Below are 15,131 nucleotides of genomic sequence, written 5' to 3'. Positions count from 1 at the left end.
TGAGAAGGCTAGGGTTAGAACCAACAAGCTGGGGATGTTGTGGGGCAGCACCAGCATGCATGCCCCAGGCTCATTATGCACTTTTTGTTCTTGCACGCTTAGTCTGGACATCTGAAGTGGACTCCTGAGAGCCCCATGCAATCGGGACAAAGTGTATATTCAACACAAAACTTAGTACAATTCTGAGTATGTGCTCTTACATGTGCTAAGGCTGCAGTCCTACGCACACTCATCTGAAGTCTCATAACAAATAAAGTTATTTAATGTATGACTTGAATGTAATTAATTCCAAGAACCTTACGGTAATTGTTTTGAAGAAAACCAAAACTGGTTATAGATGCTGGTTGGCAAAACCGATATCCTTTCTTCAAAATGTCAGCGCTTTGACCTAAGTATATATTTGCATTTCACCTTTGTATAAGACAGCAATTTTGCTAGGAATTTCACTGAGTCTAGCTTAATCTGGGCTGGCTATGAATTAATATTTTAAAGTTTTATTGAAGCACAATAACCATTACTCAAAGTTACTGATTGCCATTAATAGTAATTGTTTTTCAGTAAACTAATAATGTGATAGCTCAACAGGTTCTCTTTTGCCTTTAAACTGAAGAGCATTATTCCAATAATTTAAGACCCATTTACCTCCAAGCAAAAAGGTGAATAAAGATTAAACTGCAGTTAACTGAAGAAGTGTGCATGCACATGAAAGCTTATACCAAGAACAAATTTAGTTGGTCTCTAAGGTACTACTGGACAATTTTATTTTATTTTTTATATATTTCAACTGCAGTTAACTGCTTTTTGCAATGCAATATATATATTACAGTAGAGGCACCCTTTGGTTTGAGTCAGGCAGCATGTATGACCGGGTCCCTCCATGGGCATAGGGGGGGGGCAGCTGCCCCTCCCAAATCAATAAAATTCAATAAAATACACAGCAAACTGAGGTTCTGCCCCCCCCCAACAAAAGACCTTCCCCCCTTAACAAACATCCTGGCTATGTCTATGGGCCCCTCCTATGCTAGAGTGCTGAGTTTGGATGCTGGAGGAACCAAGGAGCTTGCTGGGTGGCCAGCAGCCAAATCAGCCTCTCAGCCCAGTGCCAACTTGCCTCATGGGATTGTCGTGAAGATGAAATAGTGCAACTCAAGCTGCAATCCTATACGCGGACACTTGGGTGCGAGTCTCACAGCAAGCAATGAGATCCAGAGGAACAGCTTTGTTTGGAATGTCACAACAAACGCCAAGTAAGACTCTTGTCTTGTGGCACCAGAAAGACAACCATATAACTTGTGGCATAAACTTTAGTGAACTAAACAAAATTTAAAAAATCCTTCCAGTAGCACCTTAGAGACCAACTAAGTTCGTCATTGGTATGAGCTTTCGTGTGCACACACTCGGCAAGAATGAATGGTGGCTCCAAACGGCGAACATTTATCACAATAAATGTGTAAGTGTTCAAGACACCACGAGGCTCTTGCTTGAAATCAACTCGTCATCATCTTGTTCTCCTTAACTCTCCCAAGCAAACATGGCCAAACCCTCGGCCGCCCCAGGTTTGGCAATACTTTAAAGCTATATAAAGAGGGGCGGGTGGCTTCCGTCCTTGCCCACATCAGAGTGCCTGGCCGGGATCGGTGGCCCCGAGCAAGATGTAAATATTGTGCTACATAAACTATAGGGAGGGGCAGAGGAGAAACCGCCCGCGTTCACAGAAACCGGCCTGAGCTTTCGGAAACGATTTAATTCCGCTTCTCACCCTTTTCTCCTTCAGAATGAAAAGGTAACGCATCATTATTTATTAGCATTACCGTTATGATAACAGTAGCACTGCGGCGGCGGCGAAAGCGCAGGAAAGTCGCGACTGCTACGAGATACCTTTCCTTCTCTTACTACGGGCGTTTTTGAAGAGGGGGAAGGACAGGGAAAAGGCGACAAAAGGAAACCCGAACTAAAGCCGGAGACTCGGCGGACCAACTGACCTCCCTAACGGACACTCGCCGCATCCCACGCGCACCGTTGCCGCCGTTACAAGCTTTGCAAATCGCCACGCCCCCCTCGCCGGGCGCTACTAATCCACGCAATAGGGGGGAGAGAAAACTGTTTTCAGACTTCCGCAGCAGTACTCTACAGTGAGCACGTTAAGAGACAACCGCGGGAGATTTCTGCGCAGATCAGCACGCCCCGTGGAGAGTTGGGGACAGCGCCCTCTTCTTTTTCGCTCTATTTTTAACCCGATCCCTCTCCGAGGGTGCGGAGTGGTACGGTCCGAGAGGTACGGCGTCGCGGTTGGCTCAAGAAAGTTGCGCTCGGCGAGGGCTTTCGCGTTTCTCGTGCGCGCTGAGTGGCAGCTGGGGCGTTCGGATTGCAGAGCGCTGAGCCTGGGCAGCGGGAGCAGCTTGAGCTCGCAGCTTCATTGGAGCAAGCGGCGGCGGAGCGTCAGGTACTCCTTTGCATTCGTGTTTCTTTTCGCGCTGTTCTGCAGGCACTTGTTGCTAGAGGTCCCCCCCCCAAGCGAGAGTTTTAGAAAAAGAAGGCTGATTTTTCTGTCTTCCGTACATTGAGTTGTGCTGTTGGCTGGAAAAGTGCAACTGGTGGTGTTGCAGTAGTTCAGCCCCGTCAAGTTTTTCCTTGCTGATGGGAGCTATAAAACGGGAAAAGATAAGGTGGGTAAAGGAAAACGGTGTTTTCCTCCGCTCCAAATCTAAACCAGGCTGCTGCTACCTTGCAGAGGAACACAGCTGCTCTGGTGATGTTATGCTACTTGTGGCGATTTCTTTCTCTCTCTTTTGCGCTGCCAAAACCCACTCTCAAGTTAGTGGAGATTTGCAGTGTGCGCTTGGGAGAAAATGCCTGGATGGCTGTTCCCAAATGGTGATCGCAATCTTGGTGATGTCTCTACTGAAAGCACGAGAGAGAACTTTAAATGGAAACGCGCTGCCAGAAAGGAGTTTTCGTTTATATTTTTAAAAATCCCTTCATTTTGGAGAGCCTAGGAGAAATAACAACAACCGCTCTGACTTGGACATTCAATCCAGCCAGACTTTCCCTAATGCTGCTGCCCCGGCGCTCGCTCTCCTTCGGAAACGAAAAGCGCCCCCCCCCCCCAAAGCAAGGAGAGCATCTTCCTCGGGTGTTAACTTGATGGATCCGTGGGTCGCTGGTGTCACGCGAAAACTTGCCATATATACATATATATATAATAATAATAATACTTGGGGAGTAGCTGCTCTCCAAACCTTTGGGAGGCGGGACCTACAACAGTCCTGGTTTTTTCCCCCGCAGGAAAACAAACCTCTGTGTGTCTGGTGCCCCAGTTCTTCGCACATCGTTAGCCCGATCCAGTGCACGTTTACTTCCCTTTGAAAGTGCGTAGGTTTTGCAGCCTGACCAAACCGTATCAACGTTTAGGTTGCATGCCATCATTCCCCCCCTTCGCCCCCCCCCTCCGGCATTTCTAGGTAGTGTTATACTGTGGTCGGTAGATCCGCATCCTGGTACGCCTTCAGTCCCATGCACACTTATTGGCGGGTGAACCCCATGGAATCCCCATGGAATCCCCATGGAATTACTCCTCATCCTCCGGAGTAGACAATTGCAGGTTACTATTTCCTATTTTTCTTTGTATTTTGTGTGCTACCCTTCTTCAAGGAGCTCAGGGTGGGGTGGCGTATGTCGCTCTTATTTTCACAACAGTCCCGCGAGGGAGATTTTGGGCTGGTAGATGTTGACTGACTCAAGGTCGCCCCTTGATGGGTGAGTGGAGAGGTGAGCTGAGGTCTCCTTGCAAAACCTCGTGAAAGGAGGACTATTTGCCATAGCGCATATTTTTCGGGACGACGACGACAACATTTCATGCATATTTTACAGCGGAATTTCTCCCTGTGAAGGAGAAATAAATGTGAATGCAGTTGGAGTTAATAATGGGGCTTCTCTACAGTATAGTTTGAGAAGTGTGGCCCTAGTACAACTTTTTATGCAGTCCTCTGTTTGGCTGAGGTGAATGGGTGTGGTCTGTTTGATTTTTCTAGAGTAACTTGGCTTCTCTCCTGCCACCGGTGCCGAATTATATTTGAGAGTCTCCTTTAAAAGGGTGAGATTTATTCACAACTGTATTTAAGAACAAACTGTTCCCGCTTCAGGAGGATTAGCATGTGGTGTTTGCAGGATTGTATCCAATGGCAACATTTTATTTGGGGAAAGAGTTATAAATCATGGGGGTGGGGAGTTTGAGGCGGAAGAGCAAATGAATAGGATACCAGAGTTTGCAAACTGTAAGGCTCTGTGTCCTTCCACTGTCCACAAGCTATTTGCTATGTCTTCAGGCAAAAGACCAAGAGGGAAGCTATCAGATTTCTTGATCTCTCCCAGTTGTGTCTCTGAGTATGCTTGGCATTTGAACCGAGTGGGATTGTTATTATTGGTGCTCATTCTGCAAATATTTATCCAAGGCTGTGGGTCATGTAGATGTTTATTTCAGAGTAAGTTTCCTTGAATTCCCTGCAGCTTACTTTTGAGCAAACACTTTGAAGATTGGGTTCTATCGCTTTCTTACTACAGACTTTCTTTGAGAGGTGTGCCATTTCCTGAGAGGAAAGGGAAGGTGGTGGTTGAGGTTTTTGGTGGGAAAATGGAAGTGCGTCCTGGGAAGATTAAGTCTTACTGGGAGAGGTAGACCAAGGGAAAACAATACATTCTGGCATCTGAGGCAGACCCTAAATTGGCGCCTTCCTCCCTGCCAGGGAAGAAGGGGTGAGGAAAGATCTACATCAGGAGCAAGGTGGGGAAAGGAAGATCAACACCGGGTTCTGCTGTCCAGGAGGATTCTGCCGCCTGAGGCAGTTGTCCCACCTTGCCTCCTGGTCTGGGCCGGCCCTGAGGGAACCATTCCTTATAGCAGCAGTAGCTAATCTGTTGCTCTCCAGTCATTACTGGACGCCAACTCCTCTCAACCCTAGCTAGCATGGCCACTATTTGGGGATGATGGAAGTTGTAGTTCAGCAACATCTGGAAGGCCACAGGTTTGCTACTCCTGCACTACCACCAGGAAGACACCATGGTGGCTTATGGGAATGTATTGGATGGGGTGAGGGGCAAGAGTCAAGGTCTTTCACCTTAGGCTAGCTTGCTTAAGCCTTAAGCTATAACTTTTACAGCTGGGGGGGGGGCAAGATCTGTAGACTTTGTATCCTATTGCTTGCCCAGACGAGCCCAGCCTGCTATACAGTGGACATGAATATATACTGGTGATGCTTGGGGAATCACAGAATGTGCTGACTATGTGCCCTTTCTCATTAATGTGGACATAATTTCCTGGGACCTCTGTTTGGCCTCTGTAGAAAACAGGATGCTGGACAGGCCTTTGCTCTGTTTCACCGGCATTGTTCTTATTTTCTTACAGCTTGTCTGTCACAGCAAAAACAAGTCTTGTGCCACTCTAAAAGACTCAATAAATTTATTATGGGTGACATAAGCTTTCGTGGACAAGTTTGATGCATAACAAGTTATCCTCAGCTGGCAGATTTGGGTATAGGTCAGGGATGGGGCACTTGTGGCTCTCCAGATGTTGTGGGATTCCATCTCCCATCAGCCCCAGCCTGCATGGCCACTGGTAATCAGGAATGATGGGAGTTATAATCCAGCAACATCTGGAGGGCCGCAGATGCCCCATCCCTGGTACAGAGGAAAACAAACAAGTAAGACTGTGACAATCTATATAAATAAAAATGTAAAATGCCAGGTTGTGTGTGTGCTCAGCTTGCTCCGAAACCGCTTGACCGAATGAGTTGAATTTTTGACACAACGTTGCAGTCCAACACGGCAATGTTTGTGTAAACTTGTACAGATGTCACACCTATCACAGATAAAAACATGCTTTTTTGGAATTTTTTTGGAAAAACCAGAAAAACAGGAACAGGAGAGGTTGCAAAACATTGCCCTCTAGTGGTGACACCACTGGTACTGCAGCTAGAAAAGCTTCCCTCTCCAAAGCTGCTCAGCTCAGGTTTACAGACTGGGCTGAGTGGAGGTGCGGGCTCGCCTGGGTGGGGGGTGGGGGAGGACGAGATCGGGATAAGTCATGGTTCTGGGGGGTGGGGTGGGGTGGGGGGAGTCACAGGGATGAGCCACAGCAACACGTGGCTGGGTACTGCTAGACCTTTATATACAAATTCCTCCTTTCACTTCTAATAACTATGTAGCCAAAAATGGCATAATCCACACCAAAAGACATTGGCAGTTTCAGGAACCCTAAGAGTTGCAGAAGTACAATAAAAAAAAAATCCTAAAGGTGTGGGGAGAGGGAGAGGACATGCATTAGTGTGGACTGAGCATGCTCAGTGGCCAGAGAACACAGAGTGTCTTTTGGGGGAAAGAAAATGTGATGGGTTGGAATGGAGTTATCTGACAATCATTCTTCCCAGAATACTCCATTCCAACCCCCCCCAGTCCCCCCCAAAAGTTATCTGCCCCCTGAATACGCTCAGTTCACGCTGGTGCATGTCTGTGTATGTCCTCCTCCCACCACACACACTTTTAGGATTTTTTGTATTTCTGCAACTTTGGGATTCCCCCAAACCTGCTAGTATCTTATAGTGTGAATGATGCCTTTTTTTTTTTTGCTACATGATCATTCGTTGTTGTTACTGCGATTTACTCTTGGGTAATTCTGGAGTTCCTGTGAATAACCAACCTCCTACCTTAACTGCTCATCTTGTCACTTTTAATCCATTGGTGATATAGATAGAGGAAGGCCCTGACTCATTTCAAGTTCTTTCACTCATTTCTTCTGCCTTTGATTTATTTTTTGACTGTGTGTGTGTAGTGGGAGGCAATCAAGTAAACATAATCTATGTAGTTTGCGGAGGCTGTAGATCAGAGGGAGAGAAGCCAAGCTTTTGCTGAGAGACCAGCTGCCTTTGGCCTTCCTTCAACTGTCACTTAGCAGCAGCCATTCCTTCAGGCTACCTGAACTGTTTCTTTCCCAGCTGGTCCTCATAAGAACTGTAACTTTAAGAACTGGTATATGAGCTTGCTTTATACCTCCCTTTCTATCCCTTTCCCGTTCTGAGTGATATATTTTAGATTGTTTGTTAGCAGCTCTGGGGGCAAGTCTAAAGGGGCAGGGTAGAAATGCTTTAAATAAATGAAAGGCTTGCAAATAACCAGGAAAAATGTGTTTCGCCTCCCCCCCCCCATTTTCCTTTCTTTTTGGGTCTTTACATCTCTAAGTTTGTTATTTTAAGTTGGACATTGATGAAGAAAGAGACAGTTCTCGTGTTTGAAGGGCTGTCTGGTCCAAGTTCCATTTAAAGATTAAGAACCTTAAGAAGGGAGAGCAAGGGGGCCATTGAAATTGCCCAGCAGTGGTTAGCACCTGGACAGCAGTCTGAGCAGGTGCACAGGTCACCTGGTGAGATGTGTTGTGTTTCTATGTAATTTCCCCCCTCTAAATTTGCATCTATGCATAGTCATTAGTCTGCACATTTTAAGCAAATTGTGCCATTTGGTCTCTTTTGGGAAAGCATTTCCTCTGTTTTGGTGATATATGACTTCCTGGAGCTGGTGTTGCACATTAGAAATAAAGATGGAGTGATTCTCAAATTGGATCATAGGCACATTGCTGCATTCACCCTAAGAATCAGTAATGCCATGTGGTCATTGATCAGGGTGTTGTTGTCCCATGTTTGTGGCTATCTTCCACCATCGCTTTGTGCTTGGACAGTGGCTTGCTGTTGGATCAGATTCATTTATTATTGGCGATTTCAAGAAACCGAAGGAGAGCCAGCATTAAAGTGATAGCACGTAAAGTTCCAGGGTCCAAGAGCTGTTTTTGTCATCCTGAGCAGAAGAAGTTAGGCACAATGTGTCTCTTTCAAAATGCAGATTCTCCAGTAATCCCTTATTCATGGGATAGCTGCAATGCTTATCTCAGCATGAAGTGTGCATTAGGAACAAACCAGGGGGAAAATAAAAGAAGTTAAATGAGAAATATGTGTGGGTACTACTGATGTTCAGTAGTTCACTAAAATTACCAGTGGAATAGGGGCTAAAGAAAGGCATAAAAAAACCTAACTGTAGCTCCTCCTATGTTGGTATGTTGCATTACTTGATTGCAGATTAATTAGAATCAGATTCACTTTGATTATGTGTGGTATTGGATTAAGAGTGCAATCCTATACACTTATTATATGTGTTATATTATAAGTGTGAATAGGATTGCAGCCTTGATGAACTATCAGTGGATTAAATTTGCATGGATTTCCTTCCGGGTGGACATCCAAAGATCTCCATATGGATTGTAAGTGGTCTGTCATTCTCAATTTGATGAAAGCTTTTCAACTTTGAAGCAATGTGACAAGTAAGCGACTGTTTAAAACACTGCATGAAGTGTTTTTAAAGCAAGGTTGGCCAGTAAGTCCCATGGACTACATCTGGTCCCCGACTTAATTTTATTCCCCTTGACAAAATGTCCTATTGTGTTTTGGTGCAGATGTAGTACTGTAAAACACTTGCCAATAGTTTTGCTCATAAAGAAGATTGTTTTCAGGGGTTGAGTGCGAGAGAGATTCTGCACTTCCCCCTTGGATTTTCAGTGTAATGCCCCATTACTGTGGAACTCTTACTGCTAGATTGTGTTGACTGTGTTATAGAGCCTGACTTCTCGACTTCTAAGAGCAGAAATGAAGGCAGGGAAGCTTTTGCCAGCTGTTTCTCTTTGTGTCAGAGAAGTTTCACCGGCTAAATTTATGCATATTGGACTGCTGTTAGAAGCAGAGAAAAGGACCAGTAAGAAACAGAAGAAAACAAGCTGGCATCTGAATAGGAAAGGAGGTGGTGGGTTGTGCTGCAAAATTTGCTTCTATTATCTGGAGCGCTGCTGGGAGCGAGCAGCCCCCAAGAGTGCAGAAGTTGACTGGCCCTGGCCTGTTCTAAAGAAACACGCTTTGCAAGTGAAATTAACACATTTTAAAATGGGCACTGAAATTAGCTGCACATTAAACCTGAGTGCCTCCTTGAGGTCAGATCTTAACCATTATTCATGTTGTTGGTAAGTAATACACATACCCATTAACATTCAAGACTTGCATGCACCACCAGGTCTTGATTCATTTCCTTGTGTCTAGTCGCTCTAGTTAATGTTGTGCTATTGTATTGATAAAAAGGTCTTGCAGTACCTAGGGCAAATGTCTGGAAATAAAGATTTCTCATCTTTCTTTCTTTTTTACTTTAGAAGTTGGAACAAGCAAGCCAAGAAAACCCCTTGCTGTGCACCATAGCAAAAGGGTGACATTTGTCATGCTCCTGCAAAACACTTAGGCACATACTACTCAACTTTCTATCCTACTTCCTGTGAGATGTAGAGAGAGGGCCCACAATGCCTCCAAAGCCCCAATACACTGTTGTGGCTGGATGTAAGCATGCAGAGCATCATCTCCAGTCTTAGGTGGCTACTTCCATTGATTTAATGGAACTTGTTTCCACATTAGTGTAACAAAACAGTAACATAGCCATATTCTGCCCCAGTTGGTCTCCAGGATACAGTATAGGAGAGCAGTCAACAGTTGTAGTACCTCTTGGTTTACCAACTGATGTGGTAGAACCACATACAGGCAAGCCCAGGTCAGAGCCCTGCCTAGAGTAGAGTTGGAGTTGTTGTGTCAGAGGCCTTCTGAAGATTGGCTCAACCAGTCTTGCTGTTGGACCCTCCCTCTCCAGTGAACTGTTTGCATCTTTAAGGGGCTGGTGCCTTGTTCTGCAGGTTCCTGTGGCCCTGGGAACAAGTCTTCTGAATCTCAAAGAGTTCTGCAAAGCCATGTGTTATAGGCTGGAAAGATCTGGTAGGAGAGATGTGGAGAACCCTTGTTAGGGCCAGCACCAAGGGTTAGCGTGGTTGGAGATCTGCTGAGAGCCTTCACCCTGGCAAGGGGCCCACTGATAAGAGCCCCGTGGCAGTGAGGAGGTAGACTCACAAAGAGTATCTTGCCCAAAGGCCTTGCAGAATGTGGATGCAATATAGCTTGTCATCTAGGTCATCCTGTGGTGGGGTGTCAGCATTTGGCTGAGGGAAGTAGAGAGCATATTTGCATAGATATCAACTGGATGAATATAGTTGAATGAGCAAAAACACACAAAACTCAGATAGATGATAGATAGATAGATAGATATGGATTACTTGGGGAGGAAGGGCAAGATGCAACTCAAATAAAAAGGGCACTAAATAAAGAAATAAAACACAGGTGCAGAATTTATATTTGAATTCCCAGAATACAGCTCCCATCACCCATTACGATTTGCTGTGTTGGCTGGGGGCTGGTGGGAACTGTAGTCCAACAAAACATCTGAAGTGCACCACATTCCACATTGAAGATCTTGCTCTAACAGCTAACACCACACTGGCTTTTAGGATTGGAGTTTCCTTCAGTCCAGAAAACGATGAATAAACCATCACTGGGCTAATCAGAGCAAAAGACTCCTGTCATGCACTTTTGACTGGTGGTGTTAAGAGGGAATTCAGCAGATGCTGCTCTTTTTTCCTTTTCTCTTTTCTCTTTTCCTTTCCTTATACTTTATCTGTGCATGGTTAGATCTACCTGTTGAAATTCCTTAGCCATCTTCCTCTTGCTTGTATGTCCCTATACCATTTTGATTTTCTAATAGTTCAGTGGAGTAGTTTATGGTCCTGGTGGAAAGTTGCATGTGCAACAGAGAGCTAATAAGGCATGCTTTGAAAATGGAACTCCGTGGGACCATATTTCCCCATAGTGTTGTTTGCTAATTTTATTGAATTAGGCCGTTCTTCATATTGTGCGATTTCCATCGGCATCAGAAAATGAATGTGCTGCTTTGCCATCCTTATGGGTTAAGTTTGTTAGTATTGTATTACTTTTATTAAAGTGCTAGTTTGTCTAAAAATGGAATTTCCACTGCCCCTGACATGAGAGTTGATACAAGTCATTACTGCTCTGTATATAAATAAATGTGCCTTAATGCACAGCTTATATTAATGCATTTTCCGTGACTGGGTTTTGAACACATGGATTATTGACCTGATGTGCAGAAACTCCAGCCTCAACGTGAACTGTGGTGGAACCCATGCAGTGAGTTTTTGCGGCTGTTGAAACATGATTTTTATGACTTGGAGTGCTAATGAAGATACAATTTACTCCCCTTTGCTTACCCAAGGACAGTAATTCTCTACAGCTGTGAACAGAGGGAATTGAATTGACATTGAGCACAGATGGAACTGCTGTGTACGGTCTTTGGAAACCAATGGGTTATTTTTCCTTCCTTAGTTGTTGAAGTTTTCACAAACCTAAATGTCATGCTGTAATCCTTTGTCAGGAGTGCAGTCGTCTTGAAGAAATTATGTTGTTTTGAAAGATTTTTTTTTTATTGAAGTGGGTGTAAAAAGGGAGATGTTGTTTAAAGCTGTAGACCTAAATGTTTTTGCTGAGAGATAAGTCCCATTGAGCATAGTGAGATCACTTCCAAATAAACCCAAGGAGCATTTTGCTGTAAGGCTTCGCTCCCCACTTTCTGAGCTGTGAGAAGACTTAGAACAGTGTGATAGGGTCTACTTTCCTTTTGTATAACCAGAGCTTGGTGATGCAAATAGACTCCTGCGGCAGACAGCATAACCAGGGGTCAGCAACCTTTTTCAGCTCTGGGCCAGTCCACTGTCCCTCAGACCATGTGGTGGGCTGGACTATATTTTTTTTGGGGGGGGATGAATGAATTTCTATGCCCCACAAATAACCCAGAGATGCATTTTAAATAAAATCACAGATTCTACTCAAGTAAAAACATGCTGATTACCGGACCATCCATGGGTCGGATTGAGAAGGTGATTGGGCCGCATCCGGCCCCCGGGCCTTAAGTTGCCTACCCCTGGCATGACCTCTAATCCTGCATTAGATATTCATAGAAGGCTATAGCACCCCAAGGTGCTTTACCTTCTGCTAGCCCACAATCCCTTTCTTGCTCTGTCTCTGCTCAGATTCATACTGTAAAAACTCTTTCTAGCATCCTTCTCTGAAGCTGAACTGAATGGAAGCTTGGAGAAGTTGGTTTGAAAGATGGCGTTGTGCTATGGTGCAATATGGGCTAGATGCCACTGCATGATGCAAACACCAGCCCTGCCTATCTATTTTTCTCTCAAACTCCGGTGGGTATTACATTCCAACTCTAGAGTCCTAAAGGGGCATTCGGCACATTTGTTAAGTTTTTGATCACCTATGAATTTTATCAAATAAACTATGGTGGTATTGTTTATTCAGACAAACAACTCCTAACATAATGCAGCAATGTAGGTTGTTATTTTATTAATTGCTTGTACTGTTATAGCCTGATGTTACCTTGGGAGAACTACTGGATCCAGCAGCTATTCTCACAAGTAAGTTATTTTCAGTGGAAGAAGGAAAGCAACCTCTCTACAAATGACTATTCTTGTGTAAGGAATAAGGCCATGAGAGTCTGAGGAACTTTTTTCCAGCTCAGATTGTACCTGGCAGCATGCGTGCTTTGTATGTACTCGGAGGCACGCTTCCCATATGCCACCCAGCTGAGCAAGATGCAGGTGTGCATATTTCCCTGCCTTTTAGGTGGCAGGAGGAAGACGGGCCCAGGTGCTTGCTCACAGACAGACCCAGGGCTGGCCAGGGAAAGGGAGAAGCTGATCTTGCCCTTCTGGAGCACCAGACAGAGGGAGACAGCTTGAACCTCACTCCTAGCCAGGCACACTTGGTGGGCATGTCTCTTGTCTCTTCCTCATCTTTCCTTGGCTGTGCATTGGTGTTCTTGAAGTTGCTGGAGGATGGGAGGTGGTGGTGAATGGTTGGGACCTGCAAAGCTGTGAGAACCGTAGAGAGCAGTCGTTGTGGCAGCAGGAGATGCCTGGAAAAGCTGTGCCTTCTCCTTCTCAGGGTTGTGGTGTCTCCTGGCCTGGCAGCAGCAACAGCTGTCCCAGGCAGCATCTCCTCTTTCTCACTCTCTCACCTCTTTCTCCTCTTTGCTCTCCCCCATGTTATGCCATCCAAGCTCAGGGCATGATGTTGTTTGCCACCCCCAACTTGCTTCCTGTGGGATATGCCACCATTTACCCCCTAGATCTGGGATTGTTGCAAACCTGTAGTTCTCAAGGCTGGTCAACGATGACTTGCCTTAGATGTGATTGGTGCATGTTCAGGGAAACAGCAGGGCTGAGTGAGCCTGTGTTACATAAAATCCTTGATAAGTTGTTTTAACTTGAGGGTCTTTGACACATGCATGTTGTTTCCCTTGTAACACTAGCATAGGGCATTAACCATTCCCATATCTGCTGATTGTCCCCCTGCCAATGCCAGCCACAACTTACCTTCATTCACTTTTAGCTTGCCTTCTGCTAGTTATATAGTACCATTGATAATGAGCCATAGAGGGTTCACACTTCCTCGACTTCTTAGCACTTTGATGAAGTGATAGTCCCTTGATCTTTGTGACCTTGGACTGTTTTTGGAGGCTGCAAAATGTTTTCCTGTACTTGACATTCTCCGATGATTGTCAGAATATTTTTTTTTAACTATGAATGGATGATACTCCTATGGATTAGACTGTTGAGCTGGAACAGGGTAGGTAGACTGTGTGGTGTGTATTGTGTTGCAAAACTAATAGCTACGTTTGCTTGAAATAGATTGACTTCTGATCAGTTATTTGGAGTTGGAGTTGTCTTGAAATGCTTGCTTTTGCATATATTCTTATTACTTTATGCAGAAGGATAGACTACTTGGCTGGGCTGCTTCTTAGCCAAAGTTCAGCATGTAGGAAGATTTACAGGTAGGAACCTGGAGTTCCTTTGTCTAATGAGATTGACACAACTCTTGTTTAACAGATAATTTTCTCCTATGTTGAGCAACTCAAATATGTATTTTCATGAAGTTGTAGTCTCTAATTTAGCGCTCATCAATGTGTGAGACAATGATGACATCTTTGCTCTTGAGGTTAACCCAGTTAAGTGATTCAAGTGGCCAAATAACCTCTCAAATGATTTTATAAATTATCAGTTGAAGTGGGGCAAAGTGTGATGCATCTTTCTTCCCCGATTTTCTAATTTTCCCACCATCATGAAAAATGGAGTTTGTGTTCACACCTCACACTAAGCAAAAAAAAATTTGTAAGCATGTTCAACAAACCATGAGGTATATCACAGGCAAGCTAACAAGCCATGGTGGGGTTTTTCCCTTCTTCCAAACCTTGGTTTATTTTCCCAGTTGTTCTTGCCTTGTTGAGTTTCTAGGGCGGGGTGTCCAAACAAAACATGGTTGTGCAATCCTGCTGGGTTCAGACATATTACCAAGCCATGCTTAAAACAAAATATATTTTGTGAGCCACTTGTTTGTGAACAAGGAGCCCTCAAACATGCCCAAGTATCCTGGGATATATGGGCACATAATTCTGTTCACACAGAGCACTGTCCTGGCCTGTTGTACTTTATTTCTGCCTAGAGAACCGAGAAAGTATTCTAGAACAGACCTGACACCAGTGGAGGCTGGTCCATTTAGGCGAATGGTGTACACCTCAGCCAACCCCCACTGACAACAAGGCTTGCCTGCCTTGTTATTTACAGCCAGTTGGTGGAACTGCATGGTGTTGGCTTAAGCTCTACCTATGGTTTGACTCTCTGCCTTCTGCCCTGCCAGTCCCAATGGAAAGCAGTTACCACAGGCTGCCATTCTACCACAGCAGTGCAGTGCAAGATGTTTAGGAGTACAGTAGTGTAGGTGAAATGTACTTCAGGAATGTTATCATTGAGGGATCTCTAATACCTCTGAGCAGGGGCGTACCCAGGATCAAAATTAGGGGGGCAAGGGGCGGGGCCAAGGCATGGGAGGGGAGGGGCCAGAGTGGTGCAAGGCAAGCCATGGTCGTTCAGGGGCAAGGGGGCACCAGGATCAGCCCGAAAATGGGCTGCTCCGACCCCCTCCTCCCCCTCCATGATTGGCAGGGGCGAGGGGGCGCCAGGATCAGCCCGAAATCGGGCTGTTCCAATCCCCTCCTCCCCCTCCGCGATCGCTGGCTAGAAGGGACGTCTCCCTTCTCCCTGGCTGGCTGTGGTGAAGGTGGAGGAAAAGCCAGCCAAACGCTTTGCGCGGCTC

The 15,131-nt window shown here is 45.2% G+C and overlaps 1 protein-coding gene across 2 annotated transcripts in view; it reads left to right on the top strand.

The window, feature by feature from the left end:
• The first annotated feature begins 2,084 nt into the window (after positions 1-2,084).
• The window catches only part of TSPAN4 (tetraspanin 4), a 522,690-nt gene continuing 509,643 nt past the window's right edge, over positions 2,085-15,131 (top strand). For both annotated transcript variants that reach the window (XM_035121894.2, XM_035121932.2), the window contains exon 1: positions 2,085-2,443. The gene's annotated coding sequence lies outside the window, so the exon portion shown is untranslated. The remainder of the gene's footprint in view (positions 2,444-15,131) is intronic.

The sequence above is a fragment of the Zootoca vivipara genome, chromosome 1, assembly GCF_963506605.1.
Source record: "Zootoca vivipara chromosome 1, rZooViv1.1, whole genome shotgun sequence".
NCBI lineage: Eukaryota > Metazoa > Chordata > Lepidosauria > Squamata > Lacertidae > Zootoca > Zootoca vivipara.
Note: the sequence above shows the minus strand (reverse complement) of the source record. Positions and strands in the feature narration are given on the sequence as shown.